A 16,605-nucleotide genomic window follows, 5' to 3' on the forward strand; every position below is an offset into this window, starting at 1 on the left:
TCCCCGTTGGGAATAGTCCCGATTGGGACTCCGGAACGGGGTATTGTCACGGATCCACACCGACAGAACATCCCCCCCTGTGGGGGGAACCCCATCGGGAAGAATTCCCGGGGGTGGAATCTCCGGTTTTACAATCTAGTAACAAGTCGAGCGAGTAGAAGCCTTCGATACATCTAGACTCCGACGAGGACAAAACAAAGATTGATTGATTTGCTTATCCCAACCATTCAGTACTCTGGAGTAGGGATTCTCGAAGAAGCGACGCTAGACTCGGATCCTTAGAAGCATTAGATTGGCCAAGAGAAGGGAGGGTATGGAGTCTTCTATCCATTATTAGAGCTTAAAATAGGCATGATATTGAATCCTCTATCGGTTGATCGACTATATGGTTATAGTCCCGATTCGGCATACGGGTGTGGGAGAACTACCTCATTACTGAGAATCTCGAATGTGGATAATGTAAATCTTCAAAGATACTATCGGTTTCTACGATATATATTATGAGGAGGTACCTCCCCCTCCCCTGACGTAAGTGAAGTATTATCCCTATTGAAGGGAGGTACATCATCTAGACTATCTTCTATCCTACTGGAAATGGATGAATCTCCCCGGGTGGGATTTGAACCTACGACCAATCGGTTAACAGCCGACCGCTCTACCGCTGAGCTACCGAGGAAAGTGGCAGATGATTCAATCCCATATACTTCCAGAGACTCTTGTTCCTTGAGCCGCCCCTTGATCTGCAAGACGTTAACCACTCGAAGACCCAAAGCTTTCTTCGAGACTTCATGAACCTCGCGTACACCCTAACTCTCATTATAGGAAGAAGCAGTAATGATAGCAATCCCTTTTGCCTTCTCGGATAGAGCCTACGAATCGGGGGGGGGGCTGGTGTGGAAGATCTCGGTCATGGTTGATCTTGGTCGTGATTGATCGCCCCCCCCCCAACCCCAAGATGCATATCGATCGATCACCAATCACTAGTTTCTATTTCTCCTTTTCCGGAAAACATAGTAGAATAGTCACAGGATACTTATAGAGGTATAAGGAATATCTTGGAAAGGAGAAGAAAAAAACTCTTAGGAGACAAGAGAAACGAAGGCAGTTAGCAGTAGAATAATACCAATCATCAATCCGAATGAATAAGAAGATACTCTCCCGCCCTCCCCATATCTTGCGCTTTCTCCACCTATGGAACTCAAAATACCGGTGCCATTAATAATTCCGTCAATTACCCATTGGTCGAAAAGAAGAGTTAACTCACCCAGGAATCGAATACCTCTCACTAGAAGGATATCGTAGTAATGATCGATGTAACCCCGGTTGTGTGACCAGTCCCCAATGAGACGGTTAAATGAACCCATAGATTGTTTGGCAAAAGGATCAATATCACCGCAAGGTTGTGTGTGAGAGGATATCGGTCCATAAATCACGTAGGAGATAGATATTCCGGCTAGTGATAGACCAACCGAACCTGCTGAATCTATTAGCAATTGTACCAAATTTTCGGGATTGTTGTTGTCCTCTGAAAAGCCTGCAAGGGGAGTTAACCACTCGGATAGCAAATCGGGACCAGTTTCTCCTCCAGCGAGATTGACTCCTATTGATCCAACCAACGAAGTTGGTATCGACAGTACTACTGAAGGCAATACCATCGAAACGTCTGATTCCTTAGGATATAGAGACTCAGAACGAATATTGGACTCTGCAGAAACTTTTCTATCGACTGAATCTTCCCCGTCATAACCTCCTGCTGAATCGACTCCTTCGTCTCGCGGGGGTGGAGGAACATCATACCCATCTCCACTCGTTGCTATCGTTTTGGTGTTACTCCGAATGACACTATTCATAGAGGAATGGGATGAATTGGTACCGCCACCGGCGCGTAGATTCCCCTCAAACGTGAGGAGATAGATGCGGAACATGTAGAAAGCAGTTGGAACTGCTGTGAATGAGGCTATACATCCGGGGGGAAAGGAACGTAGCCAACTCTTTGCAATAATTTCATCTTTGGACCGGAAACGAGCTAGAGGTGGTATACCACAGAGAGAGAGAGTACCTGAAAGAAAAGTGATTCCAGTAATTGGCATATATTTTCGCGAACCACCCGTGGGAGACATATTTTGACTTCTATTGGGAGAGTATCCGACAACCCTTTCCATCGAATGAATTACTGAACCGGATCCGGGAAATAGCAAAGCTTTGGGATGGGCATGTGTAATGAGGTGAAACAACGAAGGTTTATAAGCACCGAGACCTAGAGCCAGCATCATGTAGCCCAATTGAGACATAGTAGAATAAGCTAAACCTTTCTTGATATCCTTCTGGGCAAGAGCTATCGTCGCTCCCAGTAGAGCCGTTATTCCGCCTATCCAGGAGATAACATTCATGCTTAGAGGTAAGGTTTCAAACAATTCAAGCATTCGAGCTACAAAAAAAATTCCCGCAGCTACCATAGTAGCGGCGTGTATAAGAGCCGAAATAGGTGTGGGTCCTTCCGTTGCATCGGGCAACCATACGTGGAGTGGGGATTGTGCAGATTTAGATACCGGACCCAAAAATGGTAGAGGAGCACATGTATTGGCAAGGGAGGAGCCGGCGCTGTTGTTATCAATCAACTCACTAAATCAATCACACGATTCGCGGATCTCGAAACTACCAGTTATCCAATACGTACCTAATATACCCAATAATAATCCGAAATCTCCTGTACGATTAGTTGCAAAAGCTTTTTGGCAGGCATTAGCAGCACTTGGTCGTGCGAACCAAAAACCTATCGGCGAGTAAGAGCACATCCCTACTAATTCCCGAAAAACATGAATCTGTATTGGATTGGGACTGAACACTAATCCTGACGTGGAGGCAGTGGAGAAACTTAAATAGACGGGAAACCTTACGTATCCCTAGTCGTGACGCATATGACTATCACTGTAAATCATAACCAAGACACCTATGGTGGTGACTGATATCGACGTAATGGAAGTAAGTGAATCAACTGAAAATCCTATCTTTGGAGAAATATCGTCGTTGGGAATCCATGACCATGAGTATTCAAAAGTGGAGCGACCAGTAACTTGTTGCCAGAATGTTGCGATAGAGACGGACATAGCTGCGGCTAATGAAAGAACACTGAGCATAGCACGTATACGACGAAGGCTCTTAGTGGCTTTTGGAAAAAGAAACGATGCCAATCCGATCAAACCAGAGGTTACGAATGGGCGTGAGGGGACAATCCAAGCACATTCATAAGATAATTCCATAAACATATTTAACCCGGGTTGGAACTCTTTCTGTCAATAGTTGTCAGATATATGGAGCGTCGAAGAATGGAATATATATGGACAGGTGAGATCACGCGTATCAAACCGAATAATCCATTTGTTTCTCGTTCTGGTGCGAGCCCGGCGTCGAGACTTGACAGGAATCAAATGTGTCGGAGATACTTATCTAGGTTCCATTTTTTGACCCCAAACCGATTGAGTTGTTTTGGGTTATTTTTCACACGACAAGACTATTACGGATAGACATGCAGCAATTGATACTGGAGGAAAACAACTCCGAGTAGAACCGGGGAGATTCTATGATGTTCGTCACTTCGCTCTGCTTGGGCACAACGCATCAGAGTCCAATACGGTAATGTCGATATATCGAGTTTCATTGGTTTGTCACGGATCCAAAATTGATCTCGGACATCCCCGGCTGAGTAACGCAACTGCTAGGGGGCGCGTCTTGCATCCCTGTTTCGAGAGGAAGAAAGTGATACGGAAGATCCATTCTAAGAAGAAGACGCGAAGGAAATCGGGATACAGACAGGATTTGGTTCGATCTGTAGTAGATCCCATTTGCTTAAATGGAAAGGAGTTGGTTGGTTAGCAAATTGTTATCATAAAGAAGTCAATGATTCTTGCTGGGATTCTTTTGCATAGAATGGAAACCCAGTTCCCCCAGTTGTTCCCCTTCTAATGATTCTACGCAATCACCCCCTCCCTCATTATATTGATTCTACTCGTACGTATCAACATACTCGTCGCATTCATTTCGATGATAAAACCGAATAGATAGATTTCATTATGGCAGTTCCAAAAAAACGTACTTCTAGGTCGCGGAGGAAGATTCGCAATCATATTTGGAAGACCCAAACTAATGAAGTAGCATCGAAAGCTTTTTCTCCAGCTAAATCCATTTTGACTGGACGGTCGAGAAGTTTTTACTATGTGACAAATGAAAAAATTTCTGAAACTGGTCAGTAGTACTCCCCGGTTGTAACAGGAATTGCCGTATCAATAGGACGTGGGGTCGGTCGGAATAGATAGTGAACTATTTGTTTGTTGGAACGGGGAAGACGAGATAAGTGATTGTCAGGGAACTTATTGATGAATTTGGATCCCTAGTAAGTAGTACGGGTACATGTTGATATTATTGCGTGACGGTACCGTGCGGTAAATAAAATCCAAATACTAACAGAGTTGTATCAATGAATGTTGGTAATAACCACGAGGGGGGGGGGGTTACGTGCATGAAGAAGGAGCCCAATCCCTCTCTTCCTTCCTATGATACAAGGGTCTCGATCACGATCATCGATTTATCTCTATCCCTACTACGAATGGGTATGGGTCGATAACACCCAAAGAGAATCGGGAGATAAATCTGCGTTCCCGGAACGGGAACGTCTTCTATTCCGTTTAAAATATGTTCCGACCTCGTTTATTCGGAATAGCAGGATTTGAACCTGCGACCTCCATCACCCCAAGATGGCACGCTACCGAGCTACGCCATATCCCGTTATTCCTATACAAGTATAGCGCCGTATACCTAATCAACTATAGACAGGGAAGGTCCCTTGTTGTGCGTGTGTACTCTCCCCCAGGAAGATTGACGATTCACCCGAAGATGTGATATCATTAATTACGATAAGTATAACGAGTAGCGAGCCGCTATGGTGAAATTGGTAGACACGCTGCTCTTAGGAAGCAGTGCTAGAGCATCTCGGTTCGAATCCGAGTAGCGGCATTTAATTTCAACCTGCAGGCGAGGGCTGTGTCTGATACAACCACTGGGAAAAGCAGTAGGAATAGGGAATTCTCCCCGTTTCGACGTTTAAGGGGTAAACCCGAAATCTCCTGGGAATAATGGGTGGGTGGTACATACTCTCCAAAATCTCACTAATTCACTGGATTCTCCTCATTACGATTCACACCGATATAGAGCACATATTCGCTCACATTTCTTTTCTTACGCTTCTTTCCGTCACTCTGTTTCACCGGATGGGGCTGGCTCGCAAGCTCAAGAGACTCATTAGTTTGAGCGTTGGAGGTATGACAATTGCTTTCATCTGTATAACGGGATTTACGACGATTCGTCGGATTCAACCCAAACATCTACCACCGAGCAATCTACATGAATCATCTATGTTTCTTTCACGGAGCTTCTCCCCAATGCATGTAATTATGAGAATTAGGAGTCGGAACGAATGGTCAGGTGCAGTCACGGCACCAGGTGCCATGTCGACCCATGGATTCGCAACTCTGGGTCTTCCTGAGGAAATGCAACAATCCACACCGCTAGTACCTGCTCTGCAACCTCATCGGTTAATGACGCATGTAAGTATGATGCCACTAAGCCATGTGACTTCGTTATGTGGATCTCCATCAGCAACATCTCCACCGATTGCCACCTATGACGCAGAACAATTTTCTATCCCCGGTCCAAATCAAGAATTTCCTACCTGGACCCCCTCTCCGGGAGTGGATATACACTGCTACGAGCAGGCAGGAAGTAATCCGAGAAACAGTTTTCATCGACTATCCTTGAATTCACGTAGGTGCCGATTGATCCACCAATTGGACCGATGGAGTTATCGAATCATCAGCTTAGGGTTTCCTCTACTGACTGTTGGTATTCTCTCTGGAGCAGTGTGGGCTAATGAAGCGTGGGGATCCTACTGGAGCCGGGACCCTAAGGAAACCTGGGCATTAGTGACTCGGCTGATATATGCTATTCATCTCCATACCAGAATAACTAGTGGTTGGCAGGGGGAAGGGCCTGCTATTGTAGCATCTACAGGATTCTTCATTGCTTGGATTTGTTTCTCAGGGGTTAATCCACCAGGAATCGGTTTACATAATCACGGGTGGCTTACTTAATAATTAGGTAGAAGACCGCTAATTCGATCGGGGGGAGAGATAACAAAAAATGTTACCTCGTCAGATGCTTGAAGTGTTACATGTAATCAATTCGTGATTTGAATCAGAGTCTGCATGAGGAATCGCGCTGTGGATTCCTCACCCAGACATTCATGCAATTACGTCGCCAGCGGCATGGATTCCCACTGCCTTCCCTTATAGGAATTAATACCAGAACCGCTTCCAAGAGTAATCCTCATTGAATAGATATGTTCGACTACCGATCCAAACGATACTGCGTTTTATTGCCCCTCTACTATCCCATAAAAGAGTACGGAACCAGGATAGATAGTATTTTGTGATTCCGTAGAGATGCAACCATGTCTGGATACAGACCGATACCGAGGATTGGTAAAGAGAGACAAATCGATATGAATATTTCCCGCGGTCCGGAATCAACTGAATATGGATCCGAATAGTTGGATATTCTGTATCCGTAGAATATTCGACGTAACATAGATAACAAATAAATGGGAGTTAATACTGTACCAATCGCTTCGACTACTACAACCGATAACTTAGATATAGATGAATAATGCTGATTAGTCACTATTCCTGGAAATACCATCAATTCCGATACAAACCCACTCATCCCGGGTAATGCAAGGGATGCCATTGAGAAGATACTAAACATAGTAAATATCCTGGGCATTGGGGTAGCCATCCCCCCTAATTGATCGAGATAAAGGGTACGTGTCCTATCGTAACAAGTCCCTGCAAGGTAAAATAGAGCGGCACCTATTAACCCATGGGAAATCATTTGTAACACAGCTCCATTAAGACCCGTATCTGTCACGGATCCAATTCCAATTGTTACAAAACCCATATGGGAAATTGATGAATACGCTATTCTCCTCTTAAGGTTACGCTGACCCGGCGGAATCAGGGATGCATAAACAATTTGGACTGATCCGAATAGCACCAACCACGAAGCAGGTATGGAATGAGCATGAGGTAATAATTCCATATTAATTCGAATCAATCCATACCCTCCCATTTTTAGTAATACCCCAGCCAGCAACATACATGTGCTGTAATGTGCTTCCCCATGAGTGTCTGGCAACCAAGTATGAAAAGGGAATATTGGCAGTTTCACGGCATACGCCACGAAGAATCCTAGATAAGAAAGCACTTCTAGTGATATAGGATGTGATCTGCTTGCCAAATCTCGGATATTGAAGGAGGGTTCCTGGGTCCCGTAGAAACCCATAGTTAGGGCTCCTATTAGGAGAAAGATAGAACCACCAGCTGTGTATAGAATAGACTTCGTGGCTGAGTATAGACGTCTCTTCCCACCCCACATACATAAAAGTAGGTAGATTGGGATTAATTCCAACTCCCACATAGGAGAGGAAAGCGAAATGTCTCGAGAAGCAAACAGTCCTATTTGGCCGCTATACATGGCCAACATCAAGAAATAGAATAGACGTGTATTCCGCGTAACTAGCCAAGCTGCTGAGGTTGCCGAAGTAGTGACAAATCCTGTCAGTAGAATGAGACCCATGGAGAGTCCATCAATACCTGAACTCCGATGGGAATTGATTGAATTTATCCAACTAGAATCCTCCACCAATTGAATGCATTGATCATCGATATGGAAGTGACAATGAAAGATATAAATGATTAGTAGAAATTCCGATATACAAATGCCTGGGGTATACCACCGAACGATCTTATTCCCATTGGAGGGAAGCATTGGAAATAGCGAACCCGCCAGAATCGGAAAAAGAACAATTGTGGTTAACCAGGGTACGTTACTCATCGTGGATGGAAAAATATTTTAGCGGGGGGGAGGGGGGGGGGAATCTTAATACCCCAACTCATACTCAATAGAATTGAGTATGAATCTTTGAGTATGAGTTGGAAAGAAAACGATTCGATTCTTGAATCTCTTTCTTGACCGATGAATCAATAAGCTAGACCCATACTACGAGTCGTCTCAGCTCCCGGATAGACGCGTACACTCGAGGAATCTGTTGGACAAGCGGATTCACGTCTCTTACAACCTACACAGTCTTCTGTTCTAGGAGCAGAAGCAATTTGATTGGCTTTACACCCATCCCGGGGGATCGTTTCCAATGCATCTGTCAGACAGGCTCTTACGCATTAGGTGCAACCAATACATGTGTCATAGATCTTTACTGAATGTGCCGTCGAATTTGTTCACTCCTATTGGATTGACGTGTCAAAGATATTCTCCTGTTGGGGTTGTTGAGGTGTACCTACCCTCCCCCCTGCCCCCTACCCCTTATTTTCCATTCAATCAAATCTAAGATTTGTATTGATTTGGTTTTTCCGCATCTACCTACATAGACACTCCGTGGGTGGAACTCTCCCATCATCCTCGTGAAATGAATGGGTTCTGCAATATGGGGAGGGACGGTACAAGACAATTTTAAGGAACGGGATAGGTAGGGATTCAGATAGGTATGACATAATTTTTCGGAATGAAATGCAATTGTTAGGGGGAAAACGACAGCATTACCAGCTGGATGTGATACACCTGCATTGAATAGCGATTCGCCCAAATAAATAGCGTCATCGACGAATCAATTACCATTTTAACAAATCAAATTGATCGATACGAGTCGATCTTCTATTACGCTGGATGACCGAAGCAATGGATAACCCAATAGCAGCTTCGGCAGCTGCAACGGCTATTACGGATATTGAAAAGATTTCCCCCTTCATTTGTTCATTGTCAAAGAAATTGGAGAATGCTACGAGATTTATATTAATGGCATTCAGAATCAGCTCAAGACACATCAGTGCCCTAATCATGTTTCGACTCGTGATTGATCCGGAAAAGCCAACGCGATAGGGATAAGCACCTAGAATCAGTCCATGTTCGAGCATGATGTATTAACCCCCCGGAAACTTAATTGGTTAACCTACGAGATGAGTTTACGAGAAGTTGTAATTAATTAGAAAGATGGGGAGTCATCTCCAGACGACGAAGCAGGTTCTTCGTCGGGTCTGGTTATTCCTTCACCACGAGCCATTGTAATCGCCCCTACTGAAGCCACTAGGAGGAGGATAGAAAGGAGTTCGAATGGAACCAGAAATTGTGTTAACAATTGGTATCCAATTCGCTGGATGTTGTTTTTTGAGACTCCCCCCACAACATCCCTCGATGGGTCGATTGGATTTATATCAGACCATTTCGTATCTCGAATTGTAGTGGTTGATAAGATAGATAGACCCGTACAAGCTCCTAAGGCAATAGTATCTCCCATATTCCAGGAAATGGTTGAATTGGAATCTACTGGTTCGTCAATAACCGTTACGGCAGACACGATCGAAACATTTATAGCTCCTACATAGATAGGCGATTGTGCGGCAGCTACAGAATCGGCATTCGGTACGAGATATGGGAGAGATATACAGATAAACACCAGTCCCGATGAAGAGGCGGAATAAACTATATTAGCAGATAATACCACTCCTACACTTCCCAGTAGAATACCTAATTCGATTAGTATCAAGACAGATTCATAAATTGATTCAGGTAGATTCATTATGCCCAGTTATTTTGATTCTCCCATCTCACTATATTACTATTCAATAACGACGTGTATGTGTGTGACCTACTTATGTAGACACACCCCCCCCTATTGGTAGAAATAATTGAAGGAGGGATATCTCTGCATAGCAGAGATATCTCGATATTGAATCATCTCCGACTTACTATTTTTTCTAACCAGGGAGTCGGTCTATCTTCCAAACTTCAGACGGAGATTCAATTGACACCACGAGTGACAGTTCGATTATTGGGATCTCCTTTCGTGACTCCCCCAGATGAATAACTCAGAGTTGGAACTACTTGAATTGCGGAATCCTGGGAGACAGAGAGGGGCAAACGTCCCGGAGCCATTTGATCATAATTTGATTCGTGACGATCATAAGTCGAGGGTTCATACTCCTCAGTCATTGACAAGCAATTTGTTAGGCGGTATTCGACACAATTCCCACAGAAGATACGAACTCCGAAATCAATGCTATAACTTCTTAATCGTTTTTTTCTGATGCTTCTTATCAATCTCCGGTCGACGACAGGCAGGTTAATCAGACATACTCGGACACGTACCTCACAAGCAATGCATTTGTCAAATTCAAAATGAATTCGTCCACGGAATCGTTCGGATGATATAAGTTTCTCGTAGGGGTATTGGATAGTCACAGGTAAACGATTCAGATGGTCTAGAGTAACCGCAAAACCTTGACCAGTATACCTCGCAGCTCGTATTGCTCGTTGACTATAATCCTGGAATCCAGTTACCGTGGGAAACATGTGATAGATAATCCTGGGGGAGTTCCTTAGTTTCTAGAGATTGGATAGATTAAAATCGGGGTGACATTGATGTAAACTATGAGGGGAATATCTCATTTTAGAGATGGTAGTCGAAACGAAGCTGTCAGCAACGGATTTCCCGGAGCAACGGGCAGAAGAGATTTCCAGCCGAGATCTAGTAATTGGTCTATTCTGACTCTAGGTAATGTCCATCTCGTTGCGATAGAAATGAATAGGAATAGATAAGACTTGGCTGATGTGGTAATGACACCTGTTACTGCATCGAATACATCAAAGGATTCACTGCTGAGAGTCCGAAAGGGAAAAATTTGCCCTAATTCTTGAAGAAATGGAATTGGTGAATCCCATCCACCCGGATAAAGGACTGTTACAAACGACGAGGAAACCAATGAATTTGGGTAAGAACCAACATAGAATGAACCAGATTTTATACCTGAATATTCGGTTTGATAACCCGCTACCAGTTCCTCCTCCGCCTCTGGTAGATCAAATGGCAACCTTTCACATTCTGCCGATGGGGATATGAAGAAAGCTATAAAGCCTATAGGTTGACGCCGCAGATTCCATCCCAGAAAACCATACTTAGATTGTGTTTCAACTATGTCAACCGTACTTAAGCTATCAGATAATTATAGTCGACGGTACAATTGCTATTACCACCTCTGATTCGAAACCGTACATGAAATTGGGATTTCATACGGCTCCCCATAAGTCACCCGAGAGGGGGATTGGTAGTTAATCACTTCCTTTGCGCGACACCCCCCTGAGGAGCGTCCCAATCTCAACCAATGGGATTCTGTTTGCTACAGGGAGTGATAGCTTCTGAATCCATCTCAACCTTTTCAGTTATTTTTTGATATAATTCGGAATCTTCCACCGTTTCTCGGTGGAATGGGATTTACCGATACTTCTTTTATATCTCCACATAGATGGATCCCTACCTATCTTTATTTCAGCCGAGAAGAGGATTAGCCTGAGGATTCCTATGATCCCAATCCTCTTGAGACTACTACGTAAAGGAGATACTCGCATATATCAATAATTTTTTCCGCCAGGGGCAGAAAAATCAAACCGTTGAAAGGATTACTTCGTTCCGGATAGTCATAATCTAAGTAGATAGGAATATACTCGGGATTGGGATTTTCAAGATGTACTACCTAGTCATCCCTACCGAGGCTAAGTCTTTATCCAATTAAAGAGAAAAGAGATTTTATTATGCAACTTTTTTCTCCACCCTTCTCACAAATCTCTTGTGTATATTAGTGTTCCTGACCATCCACTCCCGCTCAATCCCGGAAAAGAGGTTCAGTCCCTTCTTGTCCCCGCTTCAGGCCCTGTAAATCTATCCCGTACCTGGGGGCAAACAGTGTTTACTGCTCGGACATGCTTTCACTCCCGTACATGGGGGATGGGACTCGATTCACTCGCTGCAAGACGCTGTTCGATCTCACCCAGATGACTATCCAGTTGTTCTGTCAAATCAGTGAAAGATTCTTCATTCCGAATCTCTATATCGGAATAACCCTCTTCCCATCAATCTTATTCAGCGAGTCGCACGTGGGGATATGGATAGTACACATGGGGCTGGGGGTATTTCGTAACTAATTGATTGAGCAGCAGCTCTAAGACCACCTGGAGGGGAATATTTATTATTTGAACCATATCCTGCCATAAGTAGCCCTAGGGGAACGATACTTGAGATGGCGATCCAAGAGAAAGCACCTATACTCAGATCAGCTAGAATAATGTGCTGCCCGAAGGGTATCACCAAGTGGCTTATAAAGACTGGTATGACTACCACAGCTGGTCCAATATTGAATAGCCAAGTATCGCCCCTGGCTGGAACAATATCTTCCTTCAGTAGGAGCTTGACTCCATCGGCCAGGGATTGGATAATTCCCAAAGGACCTGCATATTCAGGTCCGATACGCTGTTGTACCCCCGCAGATACCTTTCACTCGAGCCGTACGATAACTAATACTCCTACTGTAATTCCTACGATAAGGGTGGGAATGGAAATCAGAATCCAAATCAATTCGGAAGAATCTCTCGAAACTCCCAATTTGTGAAATAAGTCAATCACGCGTTCCTCGAAATTTTTTGTACCAATTGCCGTTTCGGCGATCAACCTCCCCCATGATGATATCTATACTACCTAATATTGTCGTAATATCGGCTAGTTTCATTCCTTCTACCAATTGAGAGAGAATTTGCAGATTTATGAAGCCAGGCGGACGAATCTTCCGTCTCCGGGGAGAAACACTATCATCTCCAATCAGAAATATCCCTAATTCCCCTTTGGGAGCTTCCACCCTTACGTAATGCTCCTGCTCAGGTAATTTGAAAGTGGGAGAGGATTTCTTACCGACAAATTGATAGTCAAAATCATTCCATCCCATTTCCTTTCGTTGCTGACTAAGGCGTCGAGATTCCAAATTTTCATATGGACCTCCCGGAAGGAGTCTCGAGGCCTGTTGAATTATTCTTATGGATTCTCTCATCTCGCCGATTCGTACCAAATAACGGGCCAATGAATCTCCTCCTGTTTGCCATTGGATCCGCCAATCCGATTCGTCATAACATTCGTAGTGATCCACCTTGCGAAGATCCCATTGAATCCCCGAGGCTCGCAACATGGGTCCGGATAAGCCCCGATCTATAGCTTCTTCCCTACCAGTGACACCTATCCCCTCCACTCGTTTCAGAAATATAGGATTATTTGTGATAAGTCGTTCATATTCATCGACTTTTGAGAGGCAATAGTGGCAGGAATCCAAACATTTATCTAGCCACCCATATGGTGAATCTACCGCTACTCCCCCGACGCGGAAATAATTATGCGTCATTCACATACCCGTAGCAGACTCAAGTAAATCATAAATCATTTCCCTTTCTCGAAATGTGTAGAAAAAAGGGGTTTGTGCACCGACATCCGCCAGAAAAGGTCCGAGCCATGACGGGTGGGGAGCTATTCGACTTAGCTCGAGCATAATAACTCGTATGTAACTAGCTCTTCTCGGTATTTGAATATTTGCCAACTTCTCCGGCGCATTCACTGTTATTGCCTCGGTAAACATGGTGGCTAAATAATCCCATCTCGTCACGTGGGGAAGATACTGCAGAATCGTCCGGTTTTCAGCAATTTTTTCCATCCCTCTATGTAAATAGCCAAGTATTGGTTCACAACCAACGACATTTTCACCGTCTGGAGTAACAATAAGTCGAAGGACACCGTGCATCGACGGGTGGTGGGGACCCATACTCACTATAACTGGATCCACTTTCGTAGGAGGTATACCCATGAATTATGTTCCTGGTAATTTTTGCAGACCCTAGCTTCGGTAGAACTGGATTTCTATAAATTGGAATCGGCGTCTCTTCAATCTCCGAATACCCAAGTTGCTTATTATGTTATCGTATAAAGTCGGATCCTTTTTGGATGAATGAATTAAGAGACGCTTGCGTCTTCCCAATAATTTCCACAAACCCCTCTGAGAGGAGTAATCCTTGGAATGTGATTTCAAATGAGAAGTGAGTTTCGAGACTTGATCGGTCAAGTAGCATATTTGAGACTCAGCAGACCCTGTATCCCCTTTCTCACAAATCAACGTCGAATTGGTAGATATAGCCTTATCCGTAATAGTAGTAATAATAATTGTTTATCGAATTCATTGTATAGGATTTGCCTACTAATTCGGGTAGTATTGGTCCGAGCGAGGGAGATGAATACTCCTATAATCTGGGAAATCGTCACTCAATAGATTCGGTTATCGGTGGGAATTTGTTTCCCACCAACGAGTAGTTACAGCTCCGCATCTGATAAGTAAGGTAGGTATCTGCCCCTCCTTCTATCACACACTTGATTGAGATTACCAAGATGTTAGTAATATTAGTCGAGCAAATTGTCGAATCTACGTATTCTCCCCCCCGTCTCAAATAATGGGATACATGCGTATTCTGGGCGTGGCAAATCGACTTCCATTATTTGTGTCGAAGCGGAATCTGTTCATACAAGCTAATTCTTCTAAGCGATAACTGGGCCAAAGGAAACGTTTGATTTTCTGAGTCCCACTCAGGTCGCTAGACTCTTCACTCTTGTTCATCCATTCCACTCCAGAAGGGTAGCCCAAAGGGTCCCTTTCGGATTTCACGGAGCTCAAAATCAATAGGGATCTGAGAAATCGCGATTTGCGACGATGTCTCGGAAGCAGGAGATCTTCGATGTTATGGAGATAGGAGCGATTCCTATTCCTCTCCCCATTGATGAGTGACAAACGCAGCATGCACCCGCCAAATATATTTCTATTCAATCTTCTTTTGAATCTGTTTCGAAATTTCAGTGGGATACTAACCATTTTATACATGAGAATCTAATCATCGAATATTCGCGGTAAACGATGGGCTGAAATAACAAACAAATCATCTAGAATCTCGCGTTTCTCTTCGTTGAGAAAAAGATTCAACAAATCGCAATCTATACCCATATTGACACAGAAGGAAGTAAGATCCTGCTCATTTTCTAATACGTTGATGAGAGATATCAAATCCCTCAGTCTTTATAATTCTCTTTCTAATGCTTCGGATTCCCATTTCCATTGAAAAATATAATAGTGACTCCCCCTCTCTCTTAGAAGTATTTCATCCGAATCAATCTCTTCTTCCTGTAACCCGTAATCCGTGCCTAATCTCTGAAATCTTTCATTTGGGGTAGCGGGAACCCTCTCCCACAAAATAGAAGTCCCAGGTACAAATTTCGATCTTGTTTCGTATACATCCTTTGCTTCCGCGGGATCCGGAATTACCCACAACACCAAATCGGATTTCGGATTCAACTCACGTTCCGGATCAAGTATTCGTGGATGAGAAATTCCCTTCCCTGCAATAAGTTCTCTGATACGATTCCCTAAACGAGTTTCCCTTATCGCCGCATTCCACCCCGCCGGAAATTTTTGTATATCTACATCTCGTGAGGAATCAATAAAACTATGTAACAAATAACTGTATTTACGACGTTTATTGATATTTCTCACTCGATCTCTGAGGAAAGGGGTTTCAGTATATATGGAATAATCGTTTTGTCTATCACGAAATACATATTCATGCTCGGCGAGAAAACTTCCCCCGATGCTTCTGAATCCATATAAATTTTCGATGTCCGATCTCCATCTCTTCGGTGCAATTTTTTGCCATAACTCCAATGACAGGTTGTACTTGTCGGGACAGCCTAACAAACTCCCCAAATCATTTGCATTCAATTCCCAAAGTTGTTTGGAAAGTCCCCGCATCGTAGCAAAATTATTAATATGTTCATCGATACCATACCCACGTACAATCCCGCCAGTTCTGTCATCGGGACATCCCACGGAATCGCTCTTTCCCCCGTCATGTTTACCGCCATCAAAAAATTCTGGGGTTTCCCCTCCCCCTTTCGGATAACAACCATGATCACCGCGCGGATAATTCCAATCTTCCGAAGCATCATCCAGATTCTCATTATCCTTACATCCCTTCCGGTTATCGAGATACCCCGCATCCTTGCTATCTTCCGCAATTTCCATCAAAGAATCCAAATCCAGGTTGTTTTTCATGCTTACATGCCACAGAATGTCGTGAATGTGCGCCTGAGACGGTAATCCTATAGATTGATTATCGATAACTCGCGGTATTCCCTCCCTAATTCCGGAAATAGCTAGAATTGGGTGGTTTGCATCCCCATGAACCCCACCAACTTGATTCGTCACTTTCACCAGTTGCACCCGAAATCTAGCAAAATTGTCGAGATAATGAGCAAAAGCTCTATTGACTCTTCGAAATAATCCCGCTACTAGTAGAAGATACTTCTCAAACAATTCTGCGACCGATATGCGGGATCTCAAATAAATTCCCTGAATATTGACTAATTTCGTTTGGAATCTCAAAGAACTAGTCAGATTTGTATTAATTAGTCTGTCATCTATTCCCGGTTTACTAAAACGGAGTGATTTGGTGCTACGCCCACCCCCGCCAACCCCTTCGGTTAACAGATTTCTGAATGCATGCATGTCTGATTCGGGTTCGGATTTGGATCCACCAACGGTATCTTTTACTGGTTCATCATCGGTACCCGCAAAG

This window comes from Dipteris shenzhenensis, unplaced genomic scaffold (assembly GCF_047967505.1).
Source record: "Dipteris shenzhenensis isolate YYH24624 ecotype China unplaced genomic scaffold, Dip_SZ_1.0 scaf0414, whole genome shotgun sequence".
Lineage (NCBI taxonomy): Eukaryota > Viridiplantae > Streptophyta > Polypodiopsida > Gleicheniales > Dipteridaceae > Dipteris > Dipteris shenzhenensis.